This window comes from Arachis hypogaea, chromosome 16, assembly GCF_003086295.3.
Source record: "Arachis hypogaea cultivar Tifrunner chromosome 16, arahy.Tifrunner.gnm2.J5K5, whole genome shotgun sequence".
Lineage (NCBI taxonomy): Eukaryota > Viridiplantae > Streptophyta > Magnoliopsida > Fabales > Fabaceae > Arachis > Arachis hypogaea.
Window position 1 is genome coordinate 33,149,488 of NC_092051.1, and position 19,136 is coordinate 33,168,623.

Sequence of the window (19,136 nt, forward strand, 5' to 3'; positions counted from 1 at the left end):
TTATATTGTTAAACTTTTAAAATGTGTCTTAAGCATGCTTTAGCTATGGTTTTTTTTTTTTTTTTTTTTGTAACCTGGATTCAGTTGATTGACATATCACATATGTGCCAATCTCAAATCTCAAGCCTATTGAATTCTGAAACCATTGCCTAATCCAGAATCCTCGGCCCAAACTATATAAGGAGACACTGTGGGCCATTCTAGAATTGAAGACTGGAAATCTATATTAAAAAGAAAGCTTGGGCCCTAGTGGTTCTATAAATATGAGAGATTGCAGCTGCCCACAGTCATCAATTAGGGTTCAATAGATCTCTGTAGTTTTCCACTTTTCCTTTTGATGTAGCCTCTGTTCTCTGTAAATCAGTTATTCTGGCAAATGAGGAAGATAATCTTATCCTACACACCGAATTTTAGTTAGTGTGTGGACTACAAACTCCGCTTATTATCTGATGCCATATATCGATCTTATTAATTCGTTATTTACTTCTTTTATGTTATTGTTAATTCTGCCATGATGAGTTTGCTATATACGTCTGCAAATACGAGATCTCTCGATGACTGGGTATGCTCTCTCTGAGCAGAATATACATACCTTCGTTTCCTCCCTCAATTTTATTTGCATCAATATTCACTTTTTATTTTATTTTACTTTTAATTTATCCCCTTAATCTAGCTTTTCTCTGATTAATTTCTTTAAATGATTTTAATTGTTAATTAATCAATTAATTAATTACATAAATAACTATTTTTGTTTTACACATAATATCTTAAGGATTACCAATGAACTTGGTCAAACAAGTGATGGTTCTGGAAATGGTAGTGCTGTAGCTGAAGCAGCTTTTTTTTCTTTTTGGTCAAGCCTCCAATCCTAGGCATTAGCCCCATACTTCACACACTCACACATACTACATAGATATTATGGGTTCTTAAACAACAACCAACCTCAGCTGAGATTCGAACTCGGGTGCAACTTGTAAGATGCATATAGGAATGCCATCTGTGTTAGGCCTTCGCTGCTGTAGCTGAAGCAGCTTAGATACTACAAGATTTTTTTCCACAGAATTTCGATGATGAAAATTACAATTTTAAACTTTAAAGCCCAACCCTAAAATCTGAATTCTCCCAGACACAAAAAAAACACAAGGTCTAAAATTCTGAACAAAATACAAAAACTGCAATCTTGCTAGCATTTGTATTTATGTCGCTCCCTTGCTGGTTAAGGCTGCTTAAGGGAACATATGAACATAAAAAAATTGAATCACCCGGACAAAAAAAACTAGACATTTTTGAGAGACAAAAAGTTTATATAAATTGGTTTTATTCATGTATTTCTTTTCATTCAAAAAAAAAAAAAACAATAAACATTTTTTACTATCGTATTATACTAAACTAGTTTTTATCACTTTTATTCTTTTTTCCTTTATGTAAATTATTACAAGATTTTTCCACCTGCAGCGACCTCATAGCAAAAGAATATACATATTAAATTATCCCATTCTACTAAAATTATAGCTCATGTAACAATTTAACAAAAAACAAACTAACAAATAGAGTTTTGATATTTTTACTTTTTAGGAGGTGAGATATTTAAGTCTATTCTATGGATTTATTTGTTCTCATGTATTTTAATATAAGAGGTGATTTTGTATTTTTAATTAGTTAAGGATTTATTTGTGTTTGAATTAAAGTCAGGGATATATTTTTTTTTAATGACAAATAATAAAAGTTGTTTAAGACAAATTCAATAATAAAAATATTTATATTAATTTAGTTTAGGTTAAAATATGTTTTTTATTCCTAATATTTATAATTTTGTTCAAAAATATTGTTATAACGTTTTCTATTTATATCAAAATTACTTCTCCATGTTAATTTTATATAAAATGTTAAGGACAAAATTGAACACATTTAAGAGTAATTTTGAACCAAATCTAAAATATTAAGAACAAAATTAAATGAAATTAAATATTAAAGATATTTTTAAAGAAAATTACAAATGTTAGGACAAAAAAATATAATATGCCCTTCAGTTTAATACTATAAATTTATGTAAAACTCTTTATACTGATTCATAAGTCAGTGTATTAAAATTATTTTTTTTTGTTTATTTTATTTAAATTAAAATTCTAAAGAAAATAAGAAAATAACTAACACATGATTTTAAAATTCTATTTAATATTAAAGACAAAATTGAATAAAATTAAATATTAAAGATACTTTTAAAAAAAATCGTAAACGTTAGAAATAAAAAGACATATTTTTTCCTTTAATTTAATACTATCAATGTATGTAAAACGCTTATACTAATTTACACCATCAACATATTAAAATTAAATTCTCTCTTTATTTTATGTAAATAAAAATCCTAAAGCAAATAAGAAAATAACTAACACGTGCTTTTAAAATTCTATTGAAAATATAAAAAGCTCAACGTTTCAAACAAAGTTTTCTCTTTTGTTCTTTTATCATTTATCCAAAATATACATATTATTTAAACTCAAGATAATAAATAACTATTATTTTTAGAGTGATGGTGTGGTTTGGAGGTAGTAGACGAAATTGTGAAAAATGTTTGGTAAAAGAAGGTAAATAAATTGACTATGTTCCTTAACTGTTTTAGAAACTCAAATACTGCAAACACAAGTTAGTGAGGATGACAATCCTCTGGGGTTGGAAATAGTAAGTTATGGAACAATTAGATAAAAGACTCTCAATCATGAAAGAACAACCGAATGTGCATGAGAAAGAAGAGATACGACAGATGGAAGATCAGTTAATTAAAGCTTGTACAATGGTGGAATGGTTTTGGAAAAAAAGTCTAGAGTGATCTAGCTGAGATGGGAGGATCAAAATACAAAATTCTTTCATTCCAAATATCAAGCAAAGAATAAAATCTAAAAACTAGCAGATGAAGAAAGACAAAGACAATGGTGTACTACTCCTGAGACTATTGAGACTAGAGCCCATAGATATTTCGAGAGCCTATTCTCAACAGAAAACTTTATTGGTGGCATTACGAGGTATAAAAGGGATGATCTTAGTAGTTACAAACAAGAAATTAATAGACCAATTACTGACGAAGAGATTAAGAAGGCAATGTTCTTAATCAATCTTGAGGTAAACCAAAAAAATGATGGTTTCATAGGAAAGTTCTATCAGTTCAATTTGAGTGTCATCAAAGAAGATGTATGCAAAGCTACCAAGAGTTTTTTCGAAAAAAATAAAAATTTCAAAGATTTAAATCATACACAAATTTATTTGATTCCAAAAGTGAAAAATATTATGACAATGACTCAGATCAGACCTATTAATCTAAGCACAATTCTCTATAAAATTATCCCTAAGATTTTTGTTCATAGAATGCAACCTCATGAATACCATTATTAGTGATAATTAAAGTGTATTTATTCATAGTAGATTGATTAGTGACAATATTCTGGTAACGCATGACCGCATTCATTTTTTTGAAGAATAAAAGCTATGAGAATTTAGCATTAAAACTTTACATGAGCAAGGCATATGGTCAGGTGGAATAGAGTTTTGTTTGGTTTGTTATTGAGAAATTGGGGTTTTGTGCTAGATGGATAGAGTGAATGAAGTGTGTGTTTACTATCTCTTATTATGTCACTGTGAAAGGTTCACCTTTTGTTTTTATTTTTCAAGCCAACTAGAGGACTCCGTCAAGGAGATCCTTCTCCCATGCTTTTTCTTAATTTGTGCAGAGAATATTTTTTATCTGCTCCACAAGAGAGAACAAAATAAGATTTTTCAAAGGATACAGCTGAACAGTAAATGTCCGTCCATCAACTACCTTATATTTGTGGATGAATCTATAATATTTTGCAAGGCAAACCAGCAAAGTTACAACAACTTACTGCTTATTCTGAACCTATACATTAGCCTTAGTGGACAACTAGTTAATTTGAATAAATTGGCTGTGTTTTTCAGTAAAAATACTTCGCAGCAAATAAGGGTGAAGTTAGTTGATCTACTTGAAATTCTAAATGTGGGTACTCAAGAGAAGTATTTCAGTTGCCTTCTATGGTTAACATATCAAAGAATGAGACGTTTGCTTATGTGAAAGACAAAGTCAGCAAAAAAAAAAAAAAAACTCAACCATTGGAAGAGTAATCTTCTGTCAGTTAGCGGAAGAGAATACCGATTAGGGTGGCTGGCACTGCTATTCTTATGTACACTCTTAATTGATTTAAACTTCCTGAATCTCTACATGATAAGCTACATAGAATGATAAAGAATTTTTGGTGGGGTCATGATTATGTGTTTTATGGCATTATTCCCCTTTTTTTCTTTCCCTTCCATGCATGCATTATGTTCAATCATCAAAGTTTCTCCCATATGCAAACCCATCATTGTTTAAGACTTTTTGATCAAGAGTACATGCCTTTCTATATAAACTTTGTTCGATTATTTAATATGTCCTATTTTCATTATGTACATTAAAAATATGATACTACACGGTCCTTTAACTTATGCCATTTTGTTATTATGATCTCTTTAATTAGAGAGTACATGCCTATCCAGTGCCATATAACTATAGTATCGTTATCATTAATATGGTATCATAATTTTACATGCCCCTTTTATCATTATATGTACATATTCTCTTGTATGATTCTCTTCTTGTGTATGCCTAAACAACCATGTTTGTAAATTAAATTGAGGGGATGATCTTTCGGTAAGGAAAGGTGAGTCTCAAAGACAAGATATCAATATGATCCTTTGGTTTGAGTTCAGTACCTTCCATAAAAGATACAAGTTAAGAAAGAAAAAGTATAAAGGAAAAGTTTGATTGTGTTATTATTTTCCAAGTTGCATCCAACTTAAATTGTGCTTATGTTGAGTATCCGTAAGCTGTTATTCCTCTACTTGGCTTATCTATGTTAATTATGTTATTATTTTTTTCTATATACGCATTCCATGCCATATTTTTAAAATCTCGTAAGTGGGCTGGGGATAGATGGAGGTGTCACATAGTACTCCTACTGAGATCTTTTAAGTTCTCACCCATTCTCTTTCTCATACTATCTCCAGAGGAGCATGGCACATTGGATAGAGACGACGTAGTGCCCCCTGCAGGTGACTTCTGAGTATGATCCCTCAAAGCATGTGTGGGTAGTTATGACCACTACTACCATGCTCCAGGCTATCTACTTAGGTCGAGGTTCTGTAGAAGAAAACCCCCAATTGCCTGTCATAACCTGTCACAACACTTCAGTACCCAAGAAACGGTCACCCGAGGTGATCTACCTTGAATCAGAGTTTGAGACAGAGGAAGAGGAGTCCATCAGCCCTAGCCAGGGGGAGGATCAAATGGAAGAAGACCCAGAGGAGAAATTGACCTTTTGCAGAAGTCCAAAGGTGGAGTGAGTGCCTTATTCTCCTATTTCAGCACCCTATCAGATCTTAGTTCACCCTCCACAGCAGAAATGGATCTTTACTCCATAGAAAAGTGTTGGAAGAGGATTGCTAGTACTCCGATTCATGGAAGACTGAAGGGTCCCAACAAAAGATAGGATATGATACAAGAATGAGAGTTTCTTCGACCAAATTAGTTAGGACGCGTCGGGTTTTTTGTCATAGTAATTTTTTTGGGCATTTCTATTTTAATTAGGGATGGTACTCATGGGAATCTTGTTGTTTTTATTTGCTCGAACTTGCTTATGTGTGTTCAATTCCGTGTTTTAATCGCTTATTTATTTTACCCAAAACTTCATGCGTATTCCTCTTCTCTCTTGCATAACGATTGGGATAATTTGCTTCCCAAAAGAGCAACATCCAATCCAAAGGCCTTTAAGGATAGGATTTAACTTAGGGTGTTACATTATTGGTATCAGAACAAAGTCAATCCTAGGGATCCTATCTTAGGAGGTATGACTAATAAAAATTCTCCCTATGGTTATCCATGAACAGATAACTTATGGCAAGCCGTGGACTCCCACGTGGCTCAAGCTCGAGCTCCTTAAACCTAGCAAAGCACATGAAGGATATGGCAAAGGCAATACAAGAACAGGCCTAAGCCACCATTCTGATAGCCCAACAACTGTCCATTGTGGATAGGGATCCTAGTACTCACAGATTAGATGTCGCAAAGAAACGAAGCTTTTAATAAAAGGCAACTGAACCAAGGATCTTTTCAGTAGCCACCGAAAAAGAAGGCAATTCTTGAAAGACCTACAAGAAGGAAAACTCAACAGGGCACGAATCACTAAAAACCTCCCACTGATGTCTCACCGAAGACCACCGAGCTCAAAGAGTGTGCTTCGTGTGGCAAGCAACATAGGGGTAGGTGCTTTGCTGGGCAAAATGCTTCTAGCGTTTTCAGCCGGGGCATATTGCCAAGAAATGCCCAGCAGTTCCCCCACCCCTGCCGATCCACCACAGCATCAAGGGTAAGTCTTTGCCCTCAGCAGCGATGAAGGCCACGAGTCAGAAGATCGAATCGAGGGTAAGTGCACAATTAATGGGGTCTCTTTTGCTATTCTATATGATACTGGTGCTTCTAATTCATTCATATCTCTCTCTGCTACTAATAAGATTAGCTTACCCATGACCAAATTACCATACGTCTGTCTGAGGACTTGTATTCTCATTTCAGATAAGTTGTACCTTGTTAACCTCGTGTGCTTCCCTTTATTAGGGCTAGATATCATCTTAGTAATGGACTGTCTCAATGAAAATCGAGTCTTACTAGATTGTTTTGAGAAAAGAGTCATTTTCCTCCCTCAATCCCCACAAAACACAAATGAGCTTCTTACTGCCTTCCTAAGACCTTCTGAAGGTATGGATACAGGGCAAGGGTGTGCCTTGCTAGTAGTAAAAAACTGGATGATATACCAGTGGCACGAGACTTTTCAGATATCTTCGCTGAGGATATACCTGCCTTTCCCCCCAAACAAGAAGTCGAGTTCTTCATAGACTTGGTACCCGAGACAGGGCCAATCTCCATAGCCCCTTACCAGATGGACCCATTAGAACTCACTGAACTGAAGAACCAACTAGAAGAACTGCTGCGAAATGGATTTATCATACCAAGCGCCTCTCCCTAGGGAGCTCCAGTACTATTTGTGACGAAAAAGGATGGCAGTATACATTTCTACGTAGACTATAGACAACTCAACAAAATCACAGTGAAGAACAAGTATTCCCTCCCAAGAATAGATGACTTAATGGAACAACTGTAAGGTGCAACAGTGTTCTCTAAGATTGACTTGAGATCAGGGTACCATCAACTAAGGGTAAGGGAGGAAGATATCTCAAAGACAACTTTTCGAACAAGGTACGGACACTATGAGTTTATAGTAATGTCTTTTGGGTTGACCAATGCTCCTGCCGTCTTTATGGACTACATGAACAGAATTTTTCGACCCTACCTCGACAGCTTCGTGGTGGTATTCATAGATGACATCTTGATTTATTCCAAGACAGAAGAAGAACATAAGGAGCACTTGCATATGAAACTGGGGATCCTTCGAGAGAAAACGTTATACGTGAAACTACCCAAGTGTGAATTTTGGATGAAGGAAGTTCAATTTCTTGGACATAGGGTTTTTGGCAATGGGATATTAGTAGACCCAAGCAAGATAGAGTTTGTGTTAAATTGGGAGAGGCCGACATCAGTGACTGAAATAAGGAGTTTTCTAGGATTGGCAGGCTACTACAAAAGGTTCATAAAAGGATTTTCCCAACTAGCCCTACCGTTGACTCACCTAACTAAGAAGGACACCTCGTTCGTGTGGACAGCAGATTGTGAAAGCAGTTTTCAAGAGTTAAAAGAACGCTTGACATCTGCCACAGTGCTGGTCTTACTTAACCTTGATAATATAGTTTTTGAGGTTTATTGCAATGCCTCATGACAGGGATTGGGTTGCGTTTTAAAGACAAGAAGGTAGTGGCATATACATCAAGGCAACTAAAGACCCATGAAGTCAACTATCCATCCCACAACCTTGAGCTAGCCGAGATAGTATTTGCATTGAAGACATGGAGGCACCACTTGTATGGGGTTGGGTTCCAGGTGTTCTCTGACCACAAAAGTTTAAAGTACTTGTTCGACCAGAAGAAACTCAACATGTGGCAAAGGAGATGGATGGAGTTTCTTAAAAGACTATGACTTTGTCCTAAACTATCAACTGGGAAAAGCTAACATGGTGGCCGACGCCTTGAGTCAAAAAGTGCTCAAGGCATCATGGCTGATGATAAAGGAGGCAGAGTTAGTAAAGAACTTTAGAGACATGAACTTACAAGTCACTTTCGCCCCAAAAGGCATACACTTGAGCCACCTGACAGTGACAAGTCAATTCAAGGAGCAAATAGCCAAGGCGCAGGACTCCGACACAGACTTTCAAAAAATCCTATGCCTTGTCAAGGAAGGGAAGTTGAAAGGCTTCGCCAAAGGAGAAGATGATGTGTGGAGATACTAAAGTCAAATTTGTGTCCCAAAGGAAGGCAACCTTCAAGAGAAGATTAAGGAAGAAGGCCATAAAGGAGATTCTACCATCCATCATGGCATGACAAAAATGTATCATGATTTAAAAAAGATGTTCTGGAGGCTAGTGCATGAAATTGTGATCTTTGAAACGGCGCCAACAACTTGGTACGCACGATCATAATCTCAACTCTTTTCACAACTCTGCACAACTAACCAGCAAGTGCACTGGGTCGTCCAAGTAATACCTTACGTGAGTAAGGGTCGATCCCACGGAGATTGTCGGCTTGAAGCAAGCTATGGTCATCCTTGTAAATCTCAGTCAGGCAAATTTAAATGGTTATGAGGTTTTGATAATTAAAATATAAATAAAATGTAAAATAAGATAGAGATACTTATGTAATTCATTGGTGGGAATTTCAGATAAGCGTCTGGAGATGCTTTGTTGCTTCTGAACTTCTGCTTTCCTACTTCCTCCTTCCAACCATACGTTACCTCATTCAATGGCAAGCTGTATGATCCTCTCGGATGAAAACAAATCCATATGGGCTGTCACCGCACGGCTAATCATCTGTCGGTTCCCGCTAGCGTCGGAATAGAACCATTGTTCTTTTGCACACTGTCACTTGTGCCCCACATTCGCAGGTTTGAAGCTCGTCACAGTCATCTCTTCCCAGATCCTACTCGGAATACCACAGACAAGGTTTAGACTTTCCGGATCCCAGGAATGGCTGCCAATAATTCTAGCCTATACCACGAAGGTTCTAATCTTATATTAGAAACCCAAGAGAGTATACTCCAGCTGTCGTCCAATGACTACGTTGAACATCATGTAGATCGCTTTGTGGTTGTCAGGCATGCGACCTTGGCTAAGCGAGTAACGAAGATTGGGTGATTGTCACGGGTCACCCCTTCATTCTGACTTAACTGAATTAAGTACGAGAGTATATCTTGGAGAAGAAGTAGGCGTGAATTAAATAGAAAACAGTAGTAATTGCATTAATTCATGAAGAACAGCAGAGCTCCACACCTTAATCTATGGGGTGTAGAAAGTCCACCGTTGAAAATACATAAGTGAAAGGTCTAGGCATGGCCGTGAGGCCAGCCTCCAAACATGTACAATGGCAAAGTCTAAGGACTAAACGTCCAGAGATGTAAAAACCCATAAAATAAATCTCTAAAAGTAGTTTTTATACTAAACTAGTAACTAGGGTTTACAGAAAATGAGTAACTAAGTGCAGATATTGCAGAAATCCACTTCTGGGGCCCACTTGGTGTGTGCTTGGGCTAAGCATTGAAGTTTTTTCGTTCTTAGGCTATTCTTGGAGTTAAACGCCAACTTTGGTGCCAGTTTGGGCGTTTAACTCCAATTCTGGTGCCAGTTTAGGCGTTTTACGCCAAGATGTTTTAGGCTGACTTTGAATGCCAGTTTGGGCCATCAAATTCCAGGCAAAGTCTAAACTATTATATATTGCTAGAAAGCCCAGGATGTCTACTTTCCAACTCAATTGAGAGCGCACCAATTGGGCTTCTGTATCTCTAGAAAATATACTTCAAGTGCAGAGATGTCAGAATCCAACAGCATCTGCAGTCCTTTTTCGGCCTCTGAGTCAGATTTTTGCTCAGGTCCCTCAATTTCAGCCAGAAAATACCTGAAATCACAAAAAAACACACAAACTCATAGTAACGTCCAGAAATGTGATTTTTGAATAAAAACTAATAAAAATATAATAAAAAGTAATAAAATTATACTAAAAACTATGTAAAAACAATGCCAAATAGGGTATAAATTATCCGCTCATCACAACATCAAACTTAAATTGTTGCTTGTCCCCAAGCAACTAAAAAGAAAATAGGATAAAAAGAAGAGAATATACAATGAATTCTAAACTTATCAATGAACTTAGTTCCAATTAGATGAGCGGGACTTGTAGTCTTTTTTCTTCTAAACAGTTTTGGCATCTCACTTTATCCTTTGAAGTTCAAAATGATTGGCATCCATAGGAACTTAGAATTTAGATAGTGTTATTGATTCTCTTAGTTCAGTATGTTGATTCTTGAACACAGCTACTTTATGAGTCTTGGCCGTGACCCTAAGCATTTTGTTTTCCAATATTACCACCGGATACATAAATTCCACAGACACATAACTGGGTGAACCTTTTTAGATTGTGACTCAGCTTTGCTAGAGTCCCCAGTTAGAGGTGTCCAGAGCTCTTAAGAACACTCTTTTTTGCTTTGAACCACGACTTTAACCGCTCAGTCTCAAGCTTTTCACTTGACACCTTCACGCCACGAGCACATGGTTAGGGATAGCTTGGTTTAGCCGCTTAGGCCAGGGTTTTATTCCTGTGGACCCTCCTATCCATTAATGCTCAAAGCCTTAGATCCTTTTTATTTTACCCTTGCCTTTTGGTTTAAAGGGCTATTGGCTTTTTCTGCTTGCTTTTTCTTATTCTTTCTATTTTTTTCGCCATATATATTTTGCTATTTTTTTTTCTGCAAGCTTTTCCCTGCTTTTTCTTGCTTCAAGAATCAATTTTATGATTTTTCAAATTATCAATAACATTTTTCCTTTTTCTTCATTCTTTCAAGAGCCAACAATTTTAACATTTATAAACAACAAATTCAAAAATATGCACTGTTCAAGCATTCATTCAGAAAACAAAAGGTATTGTCACCACATCAAAATAATTAAACTAATTTCAAGATAGAATTTGAAACCATGTACTTCTTGTTCTTTTGTAATTAAAAACATTTTTTCATTTAAGAAAGGTGATGGATTCATAGGACATTCATAGCTTTAAGACATAGACACTAGACACTAATGATCATGTAATAAAGACACAAACATAGACAAACATAAAGCATAAGAAACGAAAAATAGAAAAATAAGAACAAGGAAATTAAAGAACGGGTCCACCTTAGTAATGGCGACTAGTTCTTCCTCTTGAAGATCTTATGGAGTGCTTGAGCTCCTCAATGTCTCTTTCTTGCCTTTGTTGTTCCTCCCTCATGGCTCTTTGGTCTTCTCTAATTTCATGGAGGAGGATGGAATGCTCTTGGTGCTCCACCCTTAGTTGTCCCATGTTGGAACTTAATTCTCCTAGGGAGGTGTTGATTTGCTTCCAATAGTTTTGTGGAGGAAAATGCATCCCTTGAGGCATCTCAGGGATTTCATGATGAGGAACTTCCTCATGTTCTTGTTGAGGTCTATGAGTGGGCTCTCTTGTTTGCTCCATCCTTTTCTTAGTGATGAGCTTGTCCTCTTCAATGAGGGTGTCTTCCTCTATGACAACTCCAACTGAATTGCATAGGTGATAAATGAGATGAGGGAAGGCTAACCTTACCAAAGTGGAAGACTTGTTCGCCACCTTGTAGAGTTCTAAGGATATGATCTCATGAACTTCTACTTCCTCTCCATTCATGATGCTATGGATCATGATAGCCCGGTCTATAGTAACTTCAGACCGGTTGCTAGTAGGAATAATAGAGCGTTGGATAAACTCCAATCATCCCCTAGCCACGGGTTTGAGGTCAAGCCTTCTTAGTTGAACCGGCTTGCCTCTTGCATCTCTCTTCCATTGAGCACCTTCCACATAAATGTCCCTAAGGACTTGGTCCAACCTTTGATCAAAGTTGACCCTTCTAGTGAAAGGGTGAGGATCTCCTTGCATCATTGGCAAGTTAAATGCCAACCTCATATTTTCCGGACTAAAATCTAAGTAATTTCTCCGAACCATTGTGATCCAATTCTTTGGGTTCGGGTTCACACTTTGGTCATGGTTCTTAATGATCCATGCATTAGCATAGAACTCTAGAACCATTAAGATCCCGACTTGTTGAATGGGGTTGGTGAGAATTTCCCAACCTCTTCTTCGAATCTCATGTCGGATCTCCAGATATTCACTCTTTTTGAGCTTGAAGGGGACCTCGGGGATCACCTTTTTCTTGGCCACAACTTCATAGAAGTGGTCTTGATGCACTTTTGAGATGAATCTCTCCATCTCCCATGACTCGGAGGTGGAAGCAATTGCCTTCCCTTTCCTCTTTCTAGAGGTTTCTCCGACCTTAGGTGCCATTAGTGGTTATGGAAAAACAAAAAGCTTTAGCTTTTCCCATACCAAACTTAGAAGATTTACTCGTCTTCGAGCAAAAGAAGAAAGAAAGGAGTAGAAGAAGAAGAAATGGAGGAGATGGAGGGGGAGTGTAGGTTCGGCCAAGGTGTGTGGAGTGTGTATGATGTGTGGAAATGAAGGTGGTAAGGAGGGGTATTTATAGGGTTTAAAGATGTTGTGGTGAAGAGGAGATGGATGGTTTAAAGATGTATGGATGTGAGTGGTGAAGAGGTTGTGGGGAAGAGGGTAGGATTTGATAGTTGAATGGTATTTGGAAGAGTTTTTGATGGGATTGGTCAATGGTATTTGGGGAAGAGTGTTATGGAAAGGTGTGAGGAGGAGAGAAGAAGAGGTGGGGTAGGTGGGGGTCCTATGGGGTCCACAGATCCTGAGGTGTCAAGGAATTCAAGTCCTTACACCATTCTGGCATTCAAACGCCCATTCTGTACCAAATCTGGCGTTTAACGCCAGCTCTGCTACCTTTCCTGGCATTAAATGCCAGTCCTGCTACCTTTCCTGGCATTAAACGCCACTCTGCTACCCATTTCTGGCGTTAAACGCCTAGCCAGACGCCCATTTCTGGCGTTTAACGCCAGCCTGTGCCAGACATCCCTTTCTGGCATTAAACGCCCAGAGTGCTGCCCATTCTAGTGTTTAACGTCCAGAATGCTGCCAGGCTAGGAGTTAAACGTCCATTCTGCTATCCTTACTGGCGTTTAAATGCCAGTAAGCCTGTCCTCCAGGGTGTGCTATTTTCATGCTGTTTTTCAATTTGTTTTTTATTTTTCAGTTATTTTTGTGACTTCACATGATCATCAACCTAAAGAAAACATAAAATAACAATGGAAAATAAATAAATATAGTTAAATAGCATTGGGTTGCCTCCCAACAAGCGCTTCTTTAATGTCAATAGCTTGACAATGAAGCTCTTAGAGAGCTTCACAGAGGCTCAGAGCTTGATGTTGGCCTCCCAACACCAAACTTAGAAGTTGAGTGTGGGAGCTCTATTTGACTCTGTGTTGAGAGAAGCTTTTCATGCTTCCTCTCCATGGTTACAGAAGAAGATCCTTGAGCCTTAAACACAAGGTAGTCCTCATTCACTTGAAGGACTAACTCTCCGCTGTCCACATCAATCACAGCTCTTGCTGTGGCTAGGAAGGGTCTTCCAAGGATGATGGATTCATCTTCATCCTTCCCAGTGTCTAGGATTATGAAATCAGCAGGGATGTAATAGCCTTCAACCTTCACTAAGACATCCTCTACAAGTCCATAAGCCTGTTTCCTTGAATTGTCTGCCATCTCTAGTGAGATTCTTGTAGCTTGCACCTCAAAGATCCCTAGTTTCTCCATTACAGAGAGTGTCATGAGGTTTATACTTGACCCAAGGTCACACAGAGCCTTCTCAAAGGTCATGGTGCCTATGGTACAAGGTATTAAGAACTTTTCAGGATCCTGTTTCTTCTGAGGTAATTTCAGTTGAACCAGATCATTCAGTACATTGATGAGCAATGGAGGTTCATCATTCCAAGTCTCATTACCAAATAGCTTGGCATTCAGCTTCATGACTGCTCCTAGATATTGAGCAACTTGCTCTTCAGCAATATCTTCATCCTCTTCAGAGGAAAAATACTCATCAAAGCTCATGAATGGCAACAGTAAGTTCAGTGGAATCTCTATGGTCTTTATATGAGCCTCAGATTCCTTTGGTTCCTCATTAGGAAACTCCTTGGAGGTCAGTGGATGTCCATTGAGGTCTTCCTCATTGGAAATCACTACCTTTTCTTCCTCTCCAGGTTCGGCCATGTTGGTTATATTTATGGCCTTGCACTCTCTTTTTGGATTCTCTTCTGTATTGCTTGGGAGAGTACTAGGAGGGAGTTCAATAACTCTTTTACTCAGCTGACCTACTTGTGCCTCCAAATTTTTAATGGAGGACCTTGCTTCAGTCATAAAACTGAGAGTGGTCTTAGATAGATCAGAGACTACAGTTGCTAAGTCAGAATGGCTCTGCTTAGAATTCTCTGTCTGTTGCTGAGAAGATGATGGAAAAGGTTTGCTATTGCCAAACCTATTTCTCCCACCATTATTATTATTGAAGCCTTGATTAGGCTTCTGTTGATCCTTCCATGAGAGATTAGGATGATTCCTCCATGAAGGATTATAGGTGTTTCCATAGGATTCTCCCATGTAATTCACCTCTTCCATTGCAGGATTCTCAGGATCATAAGCTTCTTTTTCAGAGGAAGCTTCCTTAGTACTGCTTGATGCAGCTTGCATTCCAGACAGACTCTGAGAAATCATATTGACTTGATGAGTCAATATTTTATTCTGAGCCAATATTGCATTTAGAGTATCAATCTCAAGAACTCCTTTCTTCTGAGTTGTCCCATTATTCACAGGATTCCTCTCAGAAGTGTACATGAAATTGTTATTTGCAACCATTTCAATGAGTTCCTGGGCTTCAGCAGGCGTCTTCTTCAGATGAAGAGATCCTCCAGCAGAGTGGTCCAATGACATCTTGGACAATTCAGACAGACCATCATAGAATATACATATGATGCTCCATTCTGAAAATATGCCAGAAGGACACCTTCTGATCAATTGCTTGTATCTTTCCCAGGCTTCATAGAGGGATTCACCTTCCTTCTGTCTGAAGGTTTGGACTTCCACTCTAAGTTTGCTCAACTTTTGAGGTGGAAAGAATTTTGCCAAGAAAGCATTGACCAACTTTTCCCAAGAGTTCAGGCTATCTTTAGGTTGTGAGTCCAACCATGTCCTAGCTCTGTCTCTTACAGCAAAGGAGAAAAGTATAAGTCTGTAGACCTCAAGATTAACCCCATTGGTCTTAACAGTGTCACAGATTTGTAAGAATTCAGCTAAAACTGATGAGGATCTTCCAATGGAAGTCCATAAAACTTGCAATTCTGCTGCATTAGGGAAACTAATTGAGGCTTAAGCTCAAAGTTGTTTGCTCCAATTGCAAGAATTGAGATGCTCCTTCCACAGAAGTCAGAAGAGGGTGCAATAAAGTCACCAAGCATCTTCCTTGCATCTCCACCATTGTTGTTGGGTTTGACTATCTCTTCTTCTTTTTCAAAAAATTCTGTCAGGTCCTCTCCAGAGTGTTGTGCCTTAGCTTCTCTTTAGAGTCCTTTCAGGTTCCGGATCAGCTTCAACAAGAATATTTTTATTCTTGCTCCTGCTCATATGAAAAAGAAGAGAACAGAAAAGAAAAGAAATCCTCTATGTCACAGTATAGAGATTCCTTTATGTGAGTAGAAGAATAGAAGAGTAGAATGAAGAAGAAAGAAGATGAAGACTTCGAACACAGAGAGGGAGAGAGGGTTCGAATTATAAGAAGAAGAGAAGTGTTAGTAAATAAATAAATAAATAGAAAGAGATGAGAGAGAGAGAATTCGAATTTTAAATTAAAATAAAAGGATAATATTTTTGTTTTTATTTTAATTATTAGTTATAATTCGAAAATTATAAAAATGAACAAAATTAAATTAAAATTTAAAATAATTAGTTAATTAAAAAGAATTTTGAAAAAGTGGTGAGGAGTTTTCGAAAATTGGAGAGAGAAAAAGGTAGTTAGGTGATTTTGAAAAAGATATGATTCAAATAGAAAACTTTTTAAAATCAAACAAAAAGTCAAGTAGTTAATTGAAAAAGATTTGAAAATCAATTTGGAAAAGATAAGAAGTTAGAAAAGATTTTGAAATTGATTTTGAAAAAGATATGATTGGATTTTATTTTGAAAAAGATTTGAAAAGGAAAATAAGAATATTTGATTTTTGAAAATTAAAGTTGATTACTTGACTAACAAGAAACTAAAAGATATGATTTTAGAATTTAAAGATTGATCCTTTCTTAATAGGCAAGTAACAACTTGAAAATTTTTGAATCAAAATATTAATTGCTAGCATTAATTTCAAAAATTATGAAATAAAAATAAGAAAAAGATTTTGAAAATCAAATTTTAAAATTTTTGAAAATATTAAGAAGGAAATTGAAAAAGATTTTATTTTTGAAAAAAAGTTTGAAGAGATAGAATTTTTAAATTTGAAAATTTGACTTGACTAATAAAAAAAACAACTAAATTTTAAAACTTTATGACTAAATCAATCTAAAATTTCGAAAATTATGAGTGAAATAAGGGAAAGATATTTTTTGATTTTTGAATTTTAATGAGGAGAGAGAAAAACATCTAAGTGACACTTAACATAAAAATTATGAATCAAAACAAGGAAAACATGCAAGAACACTTTGAAGATCATGATGAACATCAAGAACATATTTTTGAAAATTTTTAAGAAAAGAAAGACATGAAAGACACCAAACTTAAAAATTTTTTAAACTTTAGACACTAATACTTCAAAAATGCATATGAAAAACAGGAAAAGACACAAAACAAGAAAATGTAAAGATCAAATAATGAAAATCATCAAGAACAACTTGAAGATCATGAAGAACTCAATGCATGAATTTTTTTTTGAAAATTTTTAAGATAATTAAAAATATGCAATTGACACCAAACTTAAAATTTGACACTAGACTCAAACAAGAAACATAAAATTTTTGGTTTTTATGATTTTATAAAATTTTTTTGTATTTTTCAAAAATTATTTGGAAAACGAAAAATAAGGATTTCAAAATTTTTAATAAGAATTCCAGGAATCATGCAATGTTAGTCTAAAGCTTCAGTCTAAAAAGATTAGACATGGCTAGCCAAGCTTCAGCAGGACATTACATACAACAGCCAAATTGATGGGAATCAATTAGCTCCTGTGATGATAAAAGCATCATCTGAAACTCTAGAATTCATTCTTAAAAATTCTGAAGAACAAATATAAATTATATATTGTTTTTTTTAAATTTTTTTTTGAAAATAAAAAGAATAAAAACAAAAAGCTTAAAATTAAAATAAAATTACCTAATCTGAGCAACAAGATGAACCGTCAGTTGTCCTAACTCGAACAATCCCCGGCAACGGCGCCAAAAACTTGGTGCACAAAATTATGATCTCTGAAACGGCGCCAACAACTTGGTACGCACGATCATAATCTCAACTCTTTTCACAACTCCGCACAACTAACCAGCAAGTGCACTAGGTCGTCCAAGTAATACCTTACATGAGTAAGGGTCGATCCCATGGAGATTGTCAGCTTGAAGCAAGCTATGGTTATCCTTGTAAATCTCAGTCAGGCAGATTTAAATGGTTATGAGGTTTTGATAATTAAAATATAAATAAAATGTAAAATAAGATAGAGATACTTATGTAATTCATTGGTGGGAATTTCAGATAAGCGTCTGGAGATGCTTTGTTGTTTCTGAACTTCTGCTTTCCTACTGCCTCTTTCCAACCATGCGTTACCTCATTCCATGGCAAGCTGTATGATCCTCTCGGATGAAAACAAATCCATATGCGCTGTCACCGCACGGCTAATCATCTGTCGATTCCCGCTAGTGTCGGAATAGAACCATTGTTCTTTTGCACATTGTCACTTGTGCCCCACATTCGCAGGTTTGAAGCTCATCATAGTCATCCCTTCCCAGATCCTACTCGGAATACCACAGACAAGGTTTAGACTTTCCAGATCCCAAGAATGGCTACCAATAATTCTAGCCTATACCACGAAGGTTCTAATCTTAGATTAGAAACCCAAGAGAGTATACTCCAGCTATCATCCAATGACTACGTTGAACATCATGTAGATCGCTTTGTGGTTGTCAAGCACGCGACCTTGGCTAAGCGAGTAACGAAGATTGGGTGATTGTCACGGGTCACTCCTTCATTCTGACTTAACTGAATTAAGTACGAGAGTATATCTTGGAGAAGAAGTAGGCGTGAATTGAATAGAAAATAGTAGTAATTGCATTAATTCATGAAGAACAGCAAAGCTCCACACCATAATCTATTGGGTATAGAAACTCCACCGTTGAAAATACATAAGTGAAAGGTCTAGGCATGGCCGTGAGGCCAGCCTCCAAACGTGTACAATGGCAAAGTCTAAGGACTAAACGTCCAGAGATGTAAAAACCCGTAAAATAAATCTCTAAAAGTAATTTTTATACTAAACTAGTAACTAAGGTTTACAGAAAATGAGTAACTAAGTGCAGATAGTGCAGAAATCCATTTTTGGGGCCCACTTGGTGTGTGCTTGGGCTGAGCATTGAAGCTTTTTCGTGCTTAGGCTGTTCCTGGAGTTAAATGCCAGCTTTGGTGCCAGTTTGGGCATTTAACTCCAATTCTGGTGCCAGTTTGGGCGTTTTACGCCATGATGTTTTAGGCTGACTTTGAACGCCAATTTGGGCCATCAAATCTTGGGCAAAGTATAAACTATTATATATTTCTGGAAATTCCAGGATGTCTACTTTCCAACGCAATTGAGAGCGCACCAATTGGGCTTCTTTAGCTCCAGAAAATCCACTTCAAGTGCAGGGAGGTCAGAATCCAACAGCATCTGCAGTCCTTTTTCGGCCTCTGAATCAGATTTTTGCTCAGGTCCCTCAATTTCAGCCAGAAAATACATGAAATAAAAAAAAACACACAAACTCATAGTAAAGTC

General features: G+C 36.7%; 2 non-coding genes across 2 annotated transcripts; both read left to right on the forward strand.

The window, feature by feature from the left end:
* Positions 1–368: 368 nt before the first annotated feature.
* LOC112762049 (small nucleolar RNA R16) lies at positions 369–457 on the forward strand. The gene has a single exon (XR_003182408.1). It is a non-coding gene; the product is annotated as a small nucleolar RNA R16 (small nucleolar RNA).
* A 14,682-nt stretch (positions 458–15,139) lies between these two features.
* LOC112761197 (small nucleolar RNA R71) lies at positions 15,140–15,243 on the forward strand. Its single transcript, XR_003181604.1, has one exon. It is a non-coding gene; the product is annotated as a small nucleolar RNA R71 (small nucleolar RNA).
* The last annotated feature ends 3,893 nt before the right edge of the window (positions 15,244–19,136 follow it).